A 19810-nucleotide genomic window follows, 5' to 3' on the forward strand; every position below is an offset into this window, starting at 1 on the left:
TCCTTTTGTGTTTAGATGCTACTTGTGTGGTTGATTTGTTGTTTAGATATTGGCTGTTTTGTGTTTTAAATCTGGGTTTTAATATTCAGTAGGTTTACATGGGGTTTTCTTAGGTTACATGGGGATTTTGTTAGGTTTACATGTTGTTCAAAAAGTTTTTTGTTAGGTTTACATGTTGGGTTTTGATGCTAGTCGTGTGGTGATTTGTTTTTTCAGTAAGTTTAGATGTAGTTTTGTTAGGTTTACATTTGAGATGTTAAATCTTGGTTGTTTTACATTTGTTTTTGTTAAAGCCCTTGACTACGTGCGTGCCTCGTATGCTGCCCAAGGTGAACAATTTCCAGAAAGGATGCAGATAAAGGGACAGTGTTACTAGGGGGGTGTTTGTTTTTTAGAAAAAGCACTTCAGAACATCTTTTCTCTTCTCCACGCAGACCACGCGCAGACATAAAGGTCTGCAGCTTGTTTGTTTTTTAGAAGAGTTTTCAAATAAAAAGATCTGCCCCACCTCTTTGTCGGGCAGATGTGGGCTTATCTCTTCTCCCCTCTTCAAAACACTTCTCCCCATCAAAACACCTCCAAACCCTAGATTTCTCCCACAGCCCGCACCTGGCTCCTCCCCCACCATCTGAACCGCCGCCCTGCTCCTCCCCCACTATCTCAACCGCCGACTGCTCCTTCTCCTCCGCCGCCGCCGAGACCTGCTCCTTCTCCTCCGCCGCCAAGCACATAGTTATTGACAGGAAATCCCAAACAATGCATTGAACTTCTACGTATGTCTCGTGAATCATTTTTCCGACTATGTGCACATTTTAGAGTAAATTATTCGTTAGAGGATAGTAAACATGTATCGGTTGAGGAGAAGATGGCTATGTTTTTTATGATAATCGGTCATAATCAACGATATGTAGTTATCAAGCGTAGATTTTGTCACGACCCCCGACCCACCCTGGACGGAATCGGGTGCCGTGAGCAGTCCCGTGGTACCGGTGATTATTTTTATTTTGAAAAACATTGCAGCGGAAATTTCATCAGGACCGTGAGTTAGGAAAAATATCAGAGTTTAGAAACACCGGATTTTATTTATTAAATAGATGGGATAAACCCATGTTTTACAAAGGTAGCTTTTAATATAAAAACGATATTTCTTAATTTGATTTAATTAATGAAATAAGCCACTTCTTGAAGTCCTTCAGTGATGGATCTAATCCTTACTCCAATCTACTGTAATTACCTGAAACGCGTTTTAAAAAGGTTTTGTCAGCGGGAAATACTGAGTGAGTTCATTCAGGTTTTATAAAAACAGATTTGTTATAATTCACAGTATTAAGAGCGATTACAATGTTTTTATCAACCAATTATCAAGAATGGGTATTTGTCACTCGACCGGATCTGTGACTGTGGTCATACCACTATTGGGTCCCGTCGCCCTAATAATGACGGTTTACTCACACAGAGTAATAATCACTCACATAGAGTAATACTCACTCACATAGAGTGATAAAAATAGTAATGTGCACAATACCCCACATACCAGCTGTAATTTGGTGATTACAAAGACTTAATCCCTGTAATTATAACCTTTGAAAATAAACATGATTTTGAAAGTAATTTGATAAAAAGAGAATGACTCACATTATAAACATGCAGATTCATACGGCCAAAGTTTAGTCTACAGATAAGCCTTGATATATTGCAGATTTATACTGGCAAAGCTTAGCCTATTGTCACACCCCGATTTCCACGTGTCTCACCGGTGGGCCCGGTGGGGGATTACCGTGACGATGTTGGCAACAATATAGTCAAACCACACAATTATATAATGCACAGCGGAAGCATAAGATAAATATATAAATTTCAACCTCTGATTGTAATATCAAAATGTATTACAGGGGTTGGATATATCCACAGTGGATCGTAAATAGTCATAAATTATTGTTCCATCAGATACTGCAATCAAGCTTGCGAGGCTTATCCCGACGCTAGGGAGCTAATACCAGCCAATTACGTTTAGGTACCTGCACTTAATCTTTTTGGGGAAAATACGTCAGTTTACACTGGTAAATACATTCAACTGACACATTTGAAAATGCTTATTAAAATTGATTTGAATGCACAAGGCACAAACTCTTTTATAACTTGGGAAAATTCATAATGATCTTGTGAACGTTTTACATGTTCTTTTATGCGTTCAGTAGCCCGGGTCGTGCCGGGTTAAAGATTTATAGACACACCACGTTTGCGTAAAACCGTAGTATAAAAACCAACGGCTACGTCTTTTAATTTTAATGTCGACACTTTATACCGGGTGTACGCCTACACCGGGATGTCGATGGTCGTGGCCATTTCGTAAAATGATGCCAAGGATATCCGGGACAACGGTCATTAAACCCCCCAAATGCTTATAAGCAACAAAACTGTTTAAATGAGCCAATCATATCTAATCAATTAACCACCTAAGCGATGGAATTATATAATGCTCAATCAAGCGGTATTAATATACCGTAACCCAAGCCCATATAGGGGAAATAAGTCAAAAGTATTTACCTTTGCAAGTATAAATCCTTAATTAAGATCAAGTCACCGATAGCTTTTACTGGGGCTCCTAATCTGGAACGAAGGTTTTAATTAACCTCTTAGAATCCTAACGGTCCTTATATTAGCCGTAGCTTAAACCGGTTGATTCCGATACATAGATATGGTTAATTCGCACGAAAAAGGCGAAAACCGAGAATGGAGTATGATTTGGACCCAACAAGTTCAGTGACTTGTTTTATATGGGTTTATAGTTCATACTCTGGATTTTGGGGTTCAAAGAATATAATTTGACCCATATCGGCTATTGCACGAAAACTAGTTCCATGAGCCGTACCGTGTGCGCAAATAGGCGAAACGGTTAACCATAAGTGTCCTACGCTTATTTCCTAAGTCAATATGCCTTAAAAGTATTTTGGTATCAGTAGGATACCTTCCGTAATGCCCGTAACGAGTTTAAGTTGGTAATATGCCCCGTAGGGGCTTTTCGGTCATTTTAAAGACTTTAAAAAGGCTTTTCGAGTTCTACAGGAAATCTGAGTTTCCCGAACAGCTTATAGAGCTTAAAATACTTTATTTATTATTTAAAACCAGTGGCAACTGGAATCGAGTCAAAAGACCTTGTAGAACTCCTGTTTTGGCCAAAAAGGGCATATTCGGTATTTACCGAACCGTAGCCATAACCGCAGGTTATGAGCAAGGTAAAAATTATTAAAAATCTTTAAAATTCCCAAAATATTATTTTACCACAGTGGGTAAAAGTTTTGGTGACGAAAACTTGGGCTAGATGGGCGTTATGCTAATTGCGCCGTTAATTACAAAACTTTCTTAAAAGTGCGCCTTTTAGCATAACTCTCATTCTAGACCTCGGATTGACGTGAAATTTTAAGGACATGCTTATAATTTAATAAGCAAGGTTTTGGTCCGTTCACGTGTCCGAAATACTCGTTTTAATTTTTAAAAGGTCGTTACGGTCAACTTTTAGGCGAATGACGGAATTGCGCAAAAGACTCGGATAACTCATGAACCGACCACAGAGGTTTATACCAATATGTGACCTGGTCCTAAGAGAGTCCTAAGGTATATTTATACCTCGCTAAAACGGGTCAGAACTGAAGTCAAAGCAAAAGTCAAACTTTTGCGACTTTCGGCTCCGAACCGGTTCGATATAGTAAATGATCGATTCAAACGAGCGCAAACAGGTTTATATACTTATTATCATGTTTTATGATTGTCAAAACAGGTTCCATAACATATACATTACAGATTATGCATAAATCGCTAAAATAGCTTTCTGTTGACTTTTTAACCGCACGTTTGACTCGACATTTGACATAGTTAGAGTGGTGATCAGGGGGAACCATTTTAGAGGTTTAATACCCACATAAATACCAACTCATAACCATTTTTGATTCGTCATAAGACTGAACCATTTGCAAGTTATTGTAATGACAACCGTTAGTTACGACGGTTGTGTTTATAAGCTATAACTATGGAAATGCAAGACCAAATTGATTGTGAACGACTTACAGAAGTGTGTTCTTGCTTATAGAGCAGAAGAGAATGCTTGGGAGCACTTAGAATGATCAGATGGGTGAGTTTTGAGTGTGATGAAGGTTGTGAGCACAATGGTGCTATTTATAGCCAAGAACAAGGCCTAAAATCATTACACAACATGCTACTACTGATCATGATGATGGGTAGGTGTCCCCTGAGTGATATGGGTCAATTGTAGGGTGCCAATGCCTCATTGATTGAGGTTTGATCGTTCAAATGGTCCAAAGGCCAAGTAGTTACAACAATTCTGCATCTGGGCACTTTACGCGACCCGCATGGGAGTTCCCATGCACTTTAACGCGGGTCGCCTAAAGTTTAAATATTAGGCGTGTTATTTAGGAGGCTCGCGGCCCGCTTACACTTAAGCCTAACCTTCACGCGGGTCGCGAGAAGTCTGTTTTTCAGATTTTTAAAATCTTTTGTCATGATTATCAGAATCCGGTAATTAATAACGAAATCTTTCGTAATGATTTACCTGACCTTTCGGTTTTGAAGGGGTAACTTTGCGGTTTGGCCCTCGGTTATTTACCGATAGGGGCCTCGTGTTATTTACCCGCATTATTAAGTCCCCGGTTTATTTATTAATTATATTGGAAAGCCTTAACTTTCACTGTTGACGCTTTTAACCCTTCTTCTACGAATTCGATCGTAACTTTCTCGTTTCATATCGAAACTTCGCGAAATTCATATATATTATTTTAGTGAGGGTATAATACCGTTACAAAGTCTTTGGAACGTTAAAGGGTCACTCAGAGGTATTATTAAACATGTTGACACAGTTAACCCCTGTAGTTTGTAATCTCTCACTTTCTTCCGTGTTTTGTTTTTGTACGATCTATAATTTATTCGTTTGAAGGTTTAAGCATTATTTAGGGATACTATACAGTATATTTACCCTTGTTGATATTTATAACCCTCGAATTTATATACTTTCAAGGTTTGTCAAAATTAGTCCTTTATTTATTATAGATGCCACGTGTAAACAAATGACACGTGTTAACACATCATTGGACACAAAAATTCGAGGTGTTACATCCTCACCCCCTTAAAATAAATCTCGACCCGAGATTTACTCAAATAAATAGGGGTATTTTTCTTTCATTGTAGCTTCGACTTCCCACGTATATTCAGGACCTCTACGAGCATCCCATTTGACTTTTACAATCGGTACGTGCTTTCTGCGAAGCTTCTTCACCTGTCGATCTTCAATCGACAAAGGTTTTTCTATGAACTTTAAGCTCTCATCTATATGCACATCTGTGTGTGGAATCACCAACGACTCGTCGGCGAAGCACTTTTTGAGATTGCAGATGTGGAACACATTGTGAATTCCATTGAGCTCTTCAGGCAAGTTCAGTTTATAGGCAACTGATCCGACTCGTTCAATGACCTCAAAAGGCCCTATGTATCTCGGACTCAGCTTGCCCTTCTTGCCGAAACGCATCACCCCCTTCCAGGGCGATACCTTAAGTAATACCTTTTCACCTACTTCGAAGTGAAAATCCTTACGCTTTGGATCAGCGTAGCTCTTCTGCCTATCGCGGGCAGCCTTGAGACGTTCCCGGATCTGGACAATCTTGTCCGTTGTCTGGAAAACAATCTCTGGTCCCGACAATTGGACCTCTCCTACTTCCGCCCAACAAACAGGCGATCTACATTTCCTACCATATAATGCCTCAAAAGGCGCAGCCTTTATGCTGGTGTGGTAGCTATTATTGTAGGAGAATTCGATCAGGGGTAGATTTTTATCCCAGTTACCACCTAAATCGATCGCACATGCACGAAGCATGTCTTCTAGCGTTTGGATAGTACGCTCACTTTGACCGTCCGTCTGTGGATGGTAAGCCGTACTAAAGTTTAAACGCGTGCCCAAAGATTGCTGGAAGCTCTTCCAGAAGTGAGACGTGTATCTAGTATCCCTGTCGGAGATAATAGACACAGGTATGCCGTGTAAGGCTACAATCTTATCAACATAAAGTTGGGCTAACATATCGGAGCTATACGTCTCCTTGATGGGTAGAAAATGAGCTGATTTAGTCAGCCTATCGACTATGACCCATATTGTATCGTTTCCTTTCCTGGTTTTGGGTAACTTGGTTATGAAGTCCATAGTTACGCATTCCCACTTCCACTCGGGAAGTTCAGGCTGTTGTAGCAAGCCAGACGGCTTTTGGTGCTCGGCTTTGACTTGAGCACAAGTCAAGCACTTTGCTACATGGGTGGCAACAGACTTTTTCAAGCCTATCCACCAATAATTTGCCTTTAAGTCTTGGTACATCTTATCAGCACCAGGATGGACTGAGTATTTGGAACTATGGGCTTCCTGGAGAACAACATCTCGTAGTCCCCCATAAATCGGAACCCATATACGTCCATTCAGCCTAAGAATTCCATCCTTGCTAAGAGTCAACTGCTCCTCAGTTACTCCTAGCTTTTCATTTGGATAATTAGCTTACAACACAGCCTCACGCTGCGCAGCTAATATCCTTTCCATCAAATTATTTTTAACTTCAATGCTCTTGGCATTGATTCGAATGGGTTTTATCCCTTCCTTCCTGCTCAAGGCATCGGCGACTACATTCGCCTTGCCGGGATGGTACCTGATTTCACAGTCATAATCATTCAGGGTTTCCATCCAGCGGCGTTGCCTCATGTTCAGCTCTTTCTGGTTGAACAGGTGCTGGAGGCTTTTGTGATCAGAATAAATCACAAATTTAATACCATACAGGTAGTGCCTCCATAACTTCAGTGCAAATACAACAGCACCCAACTCCAAATCATGGGTGGTGTAATTCTTTTCATGCACCTTTAATTGCCTCGAAGCATAGGCAATCACCTTGCCCTTCTGCATAAGCACACATCCCATGCCCGTGTGTGATGCATCGCAGTAAACCACGAATTCATCTGTACCTTCCGGTAGTGTCAACACAGGTGCGTTGCTTAGCTTTTGCTTCAGTATTTCAAAGGACTCTTGCTGCTTCGGGCCCCAAATGTACTTTTCTTTCTTCTTGGTCAAGGAAGTCAAAGGCGCAGCAATCCTTGAAAAATTTTCAATAAATCTCCGGTAGTATCCTGCTAACCCCAGGAAGCTACGAATTTCGGTAGGCGTCTTCGGCTCCTGCCAGTTCATGACCGCCTCTACCTTAGCGGGATCCACTTGGATACCACGCTCGCTCACAACGTGTCCTAAAAACTGGACTTCTCGTAGCCAGAATTCACATTTCGAGAATTTGGCGTAGAGTTTCTCACGTTGTAGTAATTCGAGAATGCAACGGAGGTGCTTCTCGTGGTCAGCTTGATTCTTGGAATAGATAAGGATATCGTCGATGAAGACTATGACGAATTTATCTAGATACGGCTTGCAAACGCGATTCATGAGATCCATGAACGCAGCTGGTGCATTTGTGAGCCCAAAAGGCATCACTAGGAACTCGTAATGACCATAGCGAGTCCTAAATGCAGTCTTGTGTACATCTTCATCTCTGACCCTTAGTTGATGATAACCCGACCTTAAGTCGATCTTGGAGAAGTAACTTGCTCCTTGCAGCTGATCGAATAGATCATCGATCCTTGGTAAAGGATATCTATTCTTTATGGTAACTTTATTCAGCTCTCTATAGTCGATGCACAACCGCATCGATCCGTCCTTCTTCTTTACAAATAGGACAGGAGCTCCCCAGGGAGATGAACTAGGTCTGATAAAACCTTTCGCCAGCAGTTCATCCAACTGGGTCCTCAGTTCTTTCATTTCCGTTGGAGCTAGCCTGTAAGGTGCTCTTGCTGTCGGAGCTGCTCCAGGAATGATGTCGATTCTGAACTCCACTTGTCTATCTGGTGGCAAACCAGGTAGTTCTTCAGGAAAAACCTCGGGGTATTCAGAGATGACAGGAAGATCCTCGATCTTCGGCTTTGGTTCTTCAATTATCACCTGAGCCATGTAAATTACACAGCCTCTGTTCAAACACCTTGAAGCTTTCAGCATAGATACGTCTTTGGGAAATCCGTAATGCGTATCCCCTCGAATGGTAAGAGATTCACCACTCGGAGTCTTTAAGACTATTTGCCTCTTGCCGCAAATGATTTGGGCCTGGTTATGGGATAACCAGTCCATGCCTAGCACGATGTCAAAACCCGCTAGTTTGAAAGGAAGTAGAGATAAAGGAAAAGAATGGTTCCTAATGGATATTTCACATCCTTCTAGAATGGTAGAGACGGTTTCTATCGTGCCGTCTGCTAACTCTACTTCGTATTTCACGTCAAGGGTTTTGATTGGCATATTTAGTAGTTGGCAAAATTTCTGGTCTACAAAGGACTTATCAGCGCCAGAATCGAATAGTACTCTTGCAAATATATTATTTACGAGAAAAGTACCTGTAAGCACATTGTCGTCCTTAACCGCTTCCTTTGCATCCAAGCGAAAAATTCTCGCATTTGATTTCTTAGTCTCCTCCGCCTTCTTGGCATACTTCGGGCAATTACTCTTTATATGCCCCTTCTCATTACAATTATAGCAGGTTGCGTCCTTTATCTTTTTGCACTCCACCGTCTTATGATCCTTGGACTTGCATAGCCCACAGGATGGAGTCTTTTGTTGCGACTGTGAACCAGACGCAAACCTACACTTCCCGGAGTGAGGTTTCTTGCAGACCTTGCAGTGAGGTCTTCCATCAGCTTGCCCCTCCTTCTTTGCCTCCGACCCTCTCTTGCCCTCACCGTTTCCACGGTGCTTTTTCCCAGACTTTCGTGAGGTATCATCCTCACGTTTTCGCTTTTCAGCCTCCTTGCTCCTTTGTGCCCTCAGACGGACAGCATCAAGTGTAAGAGACAAGGAGAGGTCAGTAACTGACCTGAAGGTCGTCGGCCTAGAAGCCTTCACACTGGCCTTGATTGCCGGCTCTAAGCCCCCAATGAAACGGGCAATCCTTCTTGGTTCTGGTGTCACAAGATATGGCACCAGGCGTGACATAGTGTTAAAACTTGTCAGATATGCTTGACAATCCAGGTTTGTCATCACTAGTGAGACAAAATCTGCCTCAATCTTCTCAACCTCGTGCTGAGGGCAGTAGTTTTCTTTTATGAGGGTAATAAACTCCCCCCATGACATTTTGTATAAGGCAGACTTACCTGAAGCCTGCACCAGAGCTCTCCACCACGCCAGGGCCTCGCCCTTGAATGACTGGGACACAAACTTAACCACGTCCCTCTCAGCGCACCCGCTGATGTCCACTATCGTGTCCATCTCGTCCAGCCAGGTGATACAATCAACCGCGCCTTTCTCCCCTGTAAATTCACGGGGCTTACATGATACAAAGTATTTGTAGGTGCAACCCTTAGCACTGGACGCATCAGTATATTCTCTATCGCGATGAACGCTGTGCTCAGTAGACGAATGTTTGTCGTCATCTTTCTTGGGTTCATAGGGTGGTTTGGAGTGTGTCTTCGGTTTAGAGGGTGGTTTTGACACAGTTCTGCCTTGAGACTCAGTATGTTGACGATCAATAGCTGCCTGGACAGCATTGTTGATCAGAGCCTTTAGCTGTGCGCCTGTCAAATGTACTGACGCATTGTCATAGTCATCTTCATTTGTGTGGCTGTTCTCTCCATTGGGATCCGCCATTGTAACTTGAATCTGTTACAGAAGATAACAAAATTTTAATTTAGGAGATTATTATATGATTGTCTTTTATGACAATTTGTCAACCATGGTACAGAGACCATATTTGGTTAACTTTTTATTTCATTAAATATTAGGATTTGAATATATCCTATTTCAACTATATAAATAGTATTGGCGGCATAAAGCCTAATCATGATGATGTTTTATAATATTAGCCGAGATTTCAGAGAATCAAAGGCATAGAGAGTTGAACCGTAGTTCTTTTATCTCTTTCTGACAGAGAGTCATAGACTACCACTGCCTTTTGTCTTTATAAGACAATTATTATGGCCCATAGGCACTACACCTCTAATGGATGTCTTAATATGGTCGGCCCGTAGGCACTACATCACTAATGGATGTTTTAATAATATTGGCCCGTAGGCACTACATCACTAATGGATGTTTTAATAATTCTGGCCCGTAGGCACTGCATCACTAATGGATGTTTTAATAATACTGGCCCGTAGGCACTACATCACTAATGGATGTTTTAATAATTCTGGCCCGTAGGCACTGCATCACAAATGGATGTTTTAATAATTCTGGCCCGTAGGCACTGCATCACTAATGGATGTTTTAATAATACTGGCCCGTAGGCACTACATCACTAATGGATGTTTTAATAATTCTGGCCCGTAGGCACTGCATCACAAATGGATGTTTTAATAATTCTGGCCCGTAGGCACTGCATCACTAATGGATGTTTTAATAATACTGGCCCGTAGGCATTGCATCACTAATGGATGTCTTTATAATACTGGCCCGTAGGCATTGCATCACTAATGGATGTCTTTATAATACTGATCACCTTCATTGGTGATTTAACCCACGATTTATATATCATTTAGTTGGGTTTTGAAATCCTTAAAGGATTATTGTATAAGAATGACGTGCGTGATTTTAACGAATCACATCTGCCATGAATGTTAACATGCGTACAGAGGTTAACAGGGAATCAGAATCTTTTCAGTTAGGTCGTACCATCTTGACTAGATCTTAACAGACCCCAAGCTAGGTTTCACCTTTTAAGATTCTTTATTTAGGCAGATCAATATAAAAGGAATGGTTTTGATTTATTTTTATATACATTAAAACAAAACTCATAACATACATTCCAAAATCTCAAATACAATTACATATTGCCCTAAACGGGTCTTTCAAATAGTACATACCTCCAGAGAGGTTTTAAAATAAGTGACAAGTCCACGCAGGGACTAATACAAGATAGGTGTCCATGCAAGGACTAAAGACAAGTCCACGTAGGGACTGAAATACGATAAGTTGTCCGCGCAGGGACTTATTTCAAAGTAGAAATTACAGTAGTACAACTATTAAGGGCTAGTGGTCACGTTTCTTCTTTTTGCCCTTAAGTAGGTTCGCCAAGCCTTTGAGAAATCCTCGGTGGCTTTTCTTCTCTTCCTCGAACTCTCTCTCCACTCGATCTAGTCGATGGAGTATTTCTTCCTGTTCAGGAGGAGAGAAACGTGGTTGTGGCGCTTGATGCGGAGCTGGAGGTCTGGGAGGTATTGGATACCCATGAGCTGAGTAGTCCGGTGGTCCCATGTTTCCATGTGCTCCGTCAGGGTAGCGCGCGTTATATCTAGCCGACACCACATATGGGTCGCGCTCATAGCCGTAGTTGTATTGTGCTTGTGACGGTTCGAACGGGTTATAAGCCGTCGGACCTGTATAAGCAGGTATGGGTTGGTCATACCCAAATGGTGGCGAATTTCGTGCAGTTGGTGCGGAGTTCGCCTCCTGTATAGGACTTGAAGGTCCTTCTTCTTGTAGTGGCGGATAGTGGCTACTACTAGAATGTCGAGGAGTGCTGAAGTGGATACCCCCTCCTCCTCGTGTAGACATACGAGCATTTGTCCTCCTACGCCTCGGCGGATCAGGTATCACTGGTTGTGCCGGTGGCGGAGGTGGTGGCGTAACTGCCTCAAAGCGTGAATCCTCAGAGGGATCCTGTGGATGTCTCGGTTGTTGAGATGTCTGTTGAGGTGGTGTGTAGTACCACTCATGTCGGTCAAACATTGCTTGGAAACTGTCAGGTCCTTGATAGGGCGTTCCATGGAAGGATGACCCATCAGAAACTTCTATCGGATGCGTGGGCGTACCACGAGCTGGTTCAGTTGGATCCTCATCCTCCTCCATGGGATCTTCAGAAAAGTGGTCTTGTGGCCCTAGTGGAACGAAACCTGAAGGTTCCTGTATGTAGTCAGCCGGATTAAACTGAGCTACGTAGTATGGAGTAGGGTCGTCGTAATTCCAGTGCGAAACCGAACGTTGTAGAGGTATGAAGGAAGGTTGTGGGTTGTTAGGATTATTTTCTGAATCTGGCCCAAAGGAGTGCCGGTAGGATGGCGTCGAGCTGTGCGAAGTGGAATGCCTCGCGGGTTCGTAAAGATCTCTTCGTCGTTGTGGCTCTTCGCTCCGTGTCATCGAAGGATGTCTTGTACCAGATGGTCCAGCTTCGTTATCGTGATGTGTCACGACTTCTCCTCTGCCTCTTCTTCCCCTTCCTCTTCCTCGGAATATAATAGGTGGCATTTTCCTGCTCCAAAACTTATTAAAAATCAAATCGAAAATAAAGACAATAAGGAGTATTAATCCGAATTTGTCCTAAGTTATTGTCTAGACTCAAGTATGTGCAATTGTGTCATTGAGATTAAACACAATAGGGTAGTGTTTAATTCACTCAATGTTGGCTCTGATACCAACCTGTCACACCCCGATTTCCACGTGTCTCACCGGTGGGCCCGGTGGGGGATTATCGTGACGATGTTGGCAACAATATAGTCAAACCACACAATTATATAATGCACAGCGGAAGCATAAGATAAATATATAAATTTCAACCTCTGATTGTAATATCAAAATGTATTACAGGGGTTGGATATATCCACAGTGGATCGTAAATAGTCATAAATTATTGTTCCATCAGATACTGCAATCAAGCTTGCGAGGCTTATCCCGACGCTAGGGAGCTAATACCAGCCAATTACGTTTAGGTACCTGCACTTAATCTTTTTGGGGAAAATACGTCAGTTTACACTGGTAAATACATTCAACTGACACATTTGAAAATGCTTATTAAAATTGATTTGAATGCACAAGGCACAAACTCTTTTATAACTTGGGAAAATTCATAATGATCTTGTGAACGTTTTACATGTTCTTTTATGCGTTCAGTAGCCCGGGTCGTGCCGGGTTAAAGATTTATAGACACACCACGTTTGCGTAAAACCGTAGTATAAAAACCAACGGCTACGTCTTTTAATTTTAATGTCGACACTTTATACCGGGTGTACGCCTACACCGGGATGTCGATGGTCGTGGCCATTTCGTAAAATGATGCCAAGGATATCCGGGACAACGGTCATTAAACCCCCCAAAGGCTTATAAGCAACAAAACTGTTTAAATGAGCCAATCATATCTAATCAATTAACCACCTAAGCGATGGAATTATATAATGCTCAATCAAGCGGTATTAATATACCGTAACCCAAGCCCATATAGGGGAAATAAGTCAAAAGTATTTACCTTTGCAAGTATAAATCCTTAATTAAGATCAAGTCACCGATAGCTTTTACTGGGGCTCCTAATCTGGAACGAAGGTTTTAATTAACCTCTTAGAATCCTAACGGTCCTTATATTAGCCGTAGCTTAAACCGGTTGATTCCGATACATAGATATGGTTAATTCGCACGAAAAAGGCGAAAACCGAGAATGGAGTATGATTTGGACCCAACAAGTTCAGTGACTTGTTTTATATGGGTTTATAGTTCATACTCTGGATTTTGGGGTTCAAAGAATATAATTTGACCCATATCGGCTATTGCACGAAAACTAGTTCCATGAGCCGTACCGTGTGCGCAAATAGGCGAAACGGTTAACCATAAGTGTCCTACGCTTATTTCCTAAGTCAATATGCCTTAAAAGTATTTTGGTATCAGTAGGATACCTTCCGTAATGCCCGTAACGAGTTTAAGTTGGTAATATGCCCCGTAGGGGCTTTTCGGTCATTTTAAAGACTTTAAAAAGGCTTTTCGAGTTCTACAGGAAATCTGAGTTTCCCGAACAGCTTATAGAGCTTAAAATACTTTATTTATTATTTAAAACCAGTGGCAACTGGAATCGAGTCAAAAGACCTTGTAGAACTCCTGTTTTGGCCAAAAAGGGCATATTCGGTATTTACCGAACCGTAGCCATAACCGCAGGTTATGAGCAAGGTAAAAATTATTAAAAATCTTTAAAATTCCCAAAATATTATTTTACCACAGTGGGTAAAAGTTTTGGTGACGAAAACTTGGGCTAGATGGGCGTTATGCTAATTGCGCCGTTAATTACAAAACTTTCTTAAAAGTGCGCCTTTTAGCATAACTCTCATTCTAGACCTCGGATTGACGTGAAATTTTAAGGACATGCTTATAATTTAATAAGCAAGGTTTTGGTCCGTTCACGTGTCCGAAATACTCGTTTTAATTTTTAAAAGGTCGTTACGGTCAACTTTTAGGCGAATGACGGAATTGCGCAAAAGACTCGGATAACTCATGAACCGACCACAGAGGTTTATACCAATATGTGACCTGGTCCTAAGAGAGTCCTAAGGTATATTTATACCTCGCTAAAACGGGTCAGAACTGAAGTCAAAGCAAAAGTCAAACTTTTGCGACTTTCGGCTCCGAACCGGTTCGATATAGTAAATGATCGATTCAAACGAGCGCAAACAGGTTTATATACTTATTATCATGTTTTATGATTGTCAAAACAGGTTCCATAACATATACATTACAGATTATGCATAAATCGCTAAAATAGCTTTCTGTTGACTTTTTAACCGCACGTTTGACTCGACATTTGACATAGTTAGAGTGGTGATCAGGGGGAACCATTTTAGAGGTTTAATACCCACATAAATACCAACTCATAACCATTTTTGATTCGTCATAAGACTGAACCATTTGCAAGTTATTGTAATGACAACCGTTAGTTACGACGGTTGTGTTTATAAGCTATAACTATGGAAATGCAAGACCAAATTGATTGTGAACGACTTACAGAAGTGTGTTCTTGCTTATAGAGCAGAAGAGAATGCTTGGGAGCACTTAGAATGATCAGATGGGTGAGTTTTGAGTGTGATGAAGGTTGTGAGCACAATGGTGCTATTTATAGCCAAGAACAAGGCCTAAAATCATTACACAACATGCTACTACTGATCATGATGATGGGTAGGTGTCCCCTGAGTGATATGGGTCAATTGTAGGGTGCCCATGCCTCATTGATTGAGGTTTGATCGTTCAAATGGTCCAAAGGCCAAGTAGTTACAACAATTCTGCATCTGGGCACTTTACGCGACCCGCATGGGAGTTCCCATGCACTTTAACGCGGGTCGCCTAAAGTTTAAATATTAGGCGTGTTATTTAGGAGGCTCGCGGCCCGCTTACACTTAAGCCTAACCTTCACGCGGGTCGCGAGAAGTCTGTTTTTCAGATTTTTAAAATCTTTTGTCATGATTATCAGAATCCGGTAATTAATAACGAAATCTTTCGTAATGATTTACCTGACCTTTCGGTTTTGAAGGGGTAACTTTGCGGTTTGGCCCTCGGTTATTTACCGATAGGGGCCTCGTGTTATTTACCCGCATTATTAAGTCCCCGGTTTATTTATTAATTATATTGGAAAGCCTTAACTTTCACTGTTGACGCTTTTAACCCTTCTTCTACGAATTCGATCGTAACTTTCTCGTTTCATATCGAAACTTCGCGAAATTCATATATATTATTTTAGTGAGGGTATAATACCGTTACAAAGTCTTTGGAACGTTAAAGGGTCACTCAGAGGTATTATTAAACATGTTGACACAGTTAACCCCTGTAGTTTGTAATCTCTCACTTTCTTCCGCGTTTTGTTTTTGTACGATCTATAATTTATTCGTTTGAAGGTTTAAGCATTATTTAGGGATACTATACAGTATATTTACCCTTGTTGATATTTATAACCCTCGAATTTATATACTTTCAAGGTTTGTCAAAGTTAGTCCTTTATTTATTATAGATGCCACGTGTAAACAAATGACACGTGTTAACACATCATTGGACACAAAAATTCGAGGTGTTACACCTATTGATTTAGCCTTGTAACCGAGTGCACACGAACTAGGTAGGTAACTTAATACAACAATTACGATAACTCACGAGATCAAATTCTCACAACAAACGACAAAGTGCGATACTTAAACATCCATCAATTTAACGACGAACGACAAAGTATAACCCTAATGTGGGTGGCACTTAAACATCCATTGGATATATTGATCGGTCGGAAAATGAATCGTAATAGCGATCGAGTTAATACCCTGTATCGTAGCAGCACCCTGCTATACTAATTAGTGATTCGCATGTGTGTGTGGTGGGGAGTATTTTCGGTAGTTAAACATATAGCTTAACAGAATGGAATACGTATTTGTGTAAAACCCAAATCAAACCTCAACGATAGTTACGAGATTCGAACCTTAACGAACTACACAAAGTGTAGTCTTATTCAGACAGTACTTTGGATTCCGTTTAACGAACTCACAAAGTATAGTACTTTGGATTCCGTTTAACGAAATTCACAAAGTATAATACTTTGGCATCCGTTAGTTGGTTCCTGAATCGACCGAACAGAATATCGTATCGGTGATTATTGGTTATGTAACACCCTAATTTTGTAATTGACTAAAGTCGCAGCGGAAACACGTACCATAAAATTTCTTTCCTTATAATTACCTTGACTTACTTAAAACTTCATTTTAATACAACCTTTTCACATGAAGTCATCAATTGACTCATTTACAATTAAATGCATGACATGGGTTTTCTAAATTTCAACACCAACGTTTCCGTACAATCTGTCTTGTGACTCGATCCTCGATCTCTAATCCTTGAAGATCCTCGTGACTCGTACAACCTGCACTCACCACATTCATTCATACATTAGCACACATTATATAAACAAGATTCATTCACAAACACTTCACTGTTCGTCATTTTTCAAACTTTAAGCATTACATCTGCGTATCCATTCCCTGGTGAGGCTTCAGTAATGTACCTGCATTACCTTTCATTCTCAAGGTACACCATTAAAACGTTAACACTCAACGTGTCTAAATCATGCTTATATACATACTTACATACAAACATACATTCACATCTACATACATACATATCTTTCCTCCAACTTTACATACATGCATACACTCATACATGTCTTTACACATACATACATACACAATTACATACATACATACATACCTTTCCTACATCTCTACATTCATGCATACACTCATACATATCTTTATACATACGTACGTTCACATCTACATACGTACATACCTTTCTTACATCTTTACATACATGCATACACTCATACATATCTTTATACATACATACATACACATCTATATACGTAAAGGAAATTCTTAACTTAGAATCCCACAATTAGGTACCATATTACTACTTATTCTTTAGGATCCCACATTTGGGTACCATATTACTACATATTCTTTAGAATCCCACATTTGGGTACCATATTACTACTTATTCTTTAGGATCCCACCTTTGGGTACCATATTACTACATATTCTTTAGGATCCCACCTTTGGGTACCATATTACTACATATTCTTTAGGATCCCACCTTTGGGTACCATATTACTACATATTCTTTAGGATCCCACCTTTGGGTACCATATTACTACATATTCTTTAGGATCCCACCTTTGGGTACCATATTACTACATATTCTTTAGGATCCCACCTTTGGGTACCATACCCGTCGGCGACGCCCTCTAGTTTTTGCAGTTTTCTGCAGGTTCGTTTCGTCGTCCGTACGTACTAAAACGCACGTAACTTTTGAACCGTTTACCCGTTTGACCTCCCGTTTCTTCCTACATGCTTGTAAATTCACATTATATCATATGAACTTAAAATCTTACCTCCGGATTACGGAAATCCTTAACTTACATACATTCGACTTAACTATTTTCTAACTATTTGACCCGTTAAGGGTATTCGCGCATTAATTGGTCTATGACTGACCAAACCATCATCCCCACTTCCATACTTGTCCAAAACATTACTCTAATCGAATAACTTGCTTCTAAACCACTTTTAAGTTCGTTTACCCCAAAATACCCATCATGGGCATTTTGGTCAACCTTAAACCCATCATTTACGACGAAAGACTTTAACACATATTTGACCTCAAACATCATATTTAATTCATTACAACGCTTTATTACTTACTTGTACTACGAAGTGATTACGGAAATCACTTACCTCGTGCATCCATGTTCGTAACCGCTTCCTTGCCCCATTTCGACCCGTTAGCCTTTCATGCTTGGTCCATGCTAGTGTGGTTCCTATCCTTTCATGTCGTCATGCCGTAATAATGTTAGTACTTATGCTTATTCATATTAATACACATTTTCCAGCTCTTATCTACATTGACTTTCACTAACACGCATACAACATAAATTGTCAACCACATTGTTCAGTTAGACAACCTAACGTAATTCATAACATCATCCTTTACTAGCATGGTCATATATTATATATTTAGTACACATTCACTTCTTGATTGAAATTAAGTGATTAATAAAAACACATGGGGAGCATCGCCCGTTCAAGCACAATGTACAAGCTTCTAATGCATAGTCTTGACCAACACATACATTCAACCCGAATTCTTGTATGAGTTCCATCTAAAGCACATTCCTCAAGTTAGTATACTACTAATTACATCATTATCATGTTTCATTCATATATGTCAAGCCATTTCATACAATCTCACATCCTAACTTCACCTAGACATTTCATCAAACACTTGGCGTGCGTACTACTAGCTATGCACAATGTACAACTAATTTATGCATGATCCTCCAAGTTCATACATAATTCATCAATTTCTTCCTTCTAATCAACATGAATCATACATGCATAAACATCAAACATACTAGTATCACATTTCTTTCAATTCCCCTCATAAGAATCCATCTTACAAATCAAAATACATCAATTTTAAGCAAGAATTTAGACATAGATGATTTATCCATGTCATCATCTTCACCATAACAAACGGGTTTCACATCTAAACTTCAAATTAACACAAACCTTACATAACCCATGTTCTATATGATGTTTCTAACCCTTATACATGATCAATTTCATATTATCTCACGGATTAGAGCATAACCCACTTCACCCATGATCACAAATCTTAGATTTAAGACATACCTTATGATCCCCTAGTGTTGGTGATCATTAATCCATGCTCGGTTATGAGTTTAAGCATCATTTAGCCTTCCAATTTGATGAAAATGATGAAGTTAGGGTTCTTGACTCCATGGGAGTCTCCTGCTCGATCAAGAACACACGCAAAGTGTGTGTTTGTGTGTGTGTCTTGTTATTTAGTAACCCAACTTTCATTATATACCATTTAACCCCTCCATGTTTGCCATTAAAACATAATTGGCACAACTTTCATCTTTTAAATAGTTTTTATCATACAATTTACTAGGTTAAATAACCTAGTCATTTATTTCATGATATGTCATATAGGAACATACGACAATTATAAGCATTCGGGTTTTGGGGTGTTACAAGTCTACCCCCCTTAAATGAGGTTTCGTCCCCGAAACCTTTCTCATTTCCTCTTACACACACACATCTATTTTTTTTTTTGACTTAATAGTCACATTATAATTATAAGTAATCGTCCTATCTCATTTCATAATTATTCATACACTTGACTTCTTCTTAACAAGTCTATACTTTCCATGGCATACTTTCACATAACATTCTCATTTCCTCGACCCGTTAGTAGCAGGTCAAAATACATGTTCATTTAAACTTATAATAATGCTTACCTTCATATGATCTGTTTAAAATAGATTTAATACTTTTGCCTCATCCTTTAAGATTCCATTCCATGCACACGTTGTATAACATTTAACTATTGTTTTGTTATCACCACAAAACTACTACTTCATAGTTACACCTACATGCTTAACTC

General features: G+C 40.2%; 1 long non-coding RNA gene across 1 annotated transcript in view; it reads left to right on the forward strand.

Annotated features, from left to right (window-relative positions):
- Nucleotides 1-514: 514 nt before the first annotated feature.
- LOC118488431 overlaps nucleotides 515-19810 on the forward strand; it is a 30622-nt gene continuing 11326 nt past the window's right edge. Inside the window, exons 1-2 of the long non-coding RNA XR_004884703.1 lie at nucleotides 515-920; nucleotides 12057-12060. This is a non-coding gene — a long non-coding RNA (uncharacterized LOC118488431). The remainder of the gene's footprint in view (nucleotides 921-12056; nucleotides 12061-19810) is intronic.

The sequence above is a fragment of the Helianthus annuus genome, chromosome 16 (assembly GCF_002127325.2).
Source record: "Helianthus annuus cultivar XRQ/B chromosome 16, HanXRQr2.0-SUNRISE, whole genome shotgun sequence".
Taxonomy (NCBI): Eukaryota; Viridiplantae; Streptophyta; class Magnoliopsida; order Asterales; family Asteraceae; genus Helianthus; species Helianthus annuus.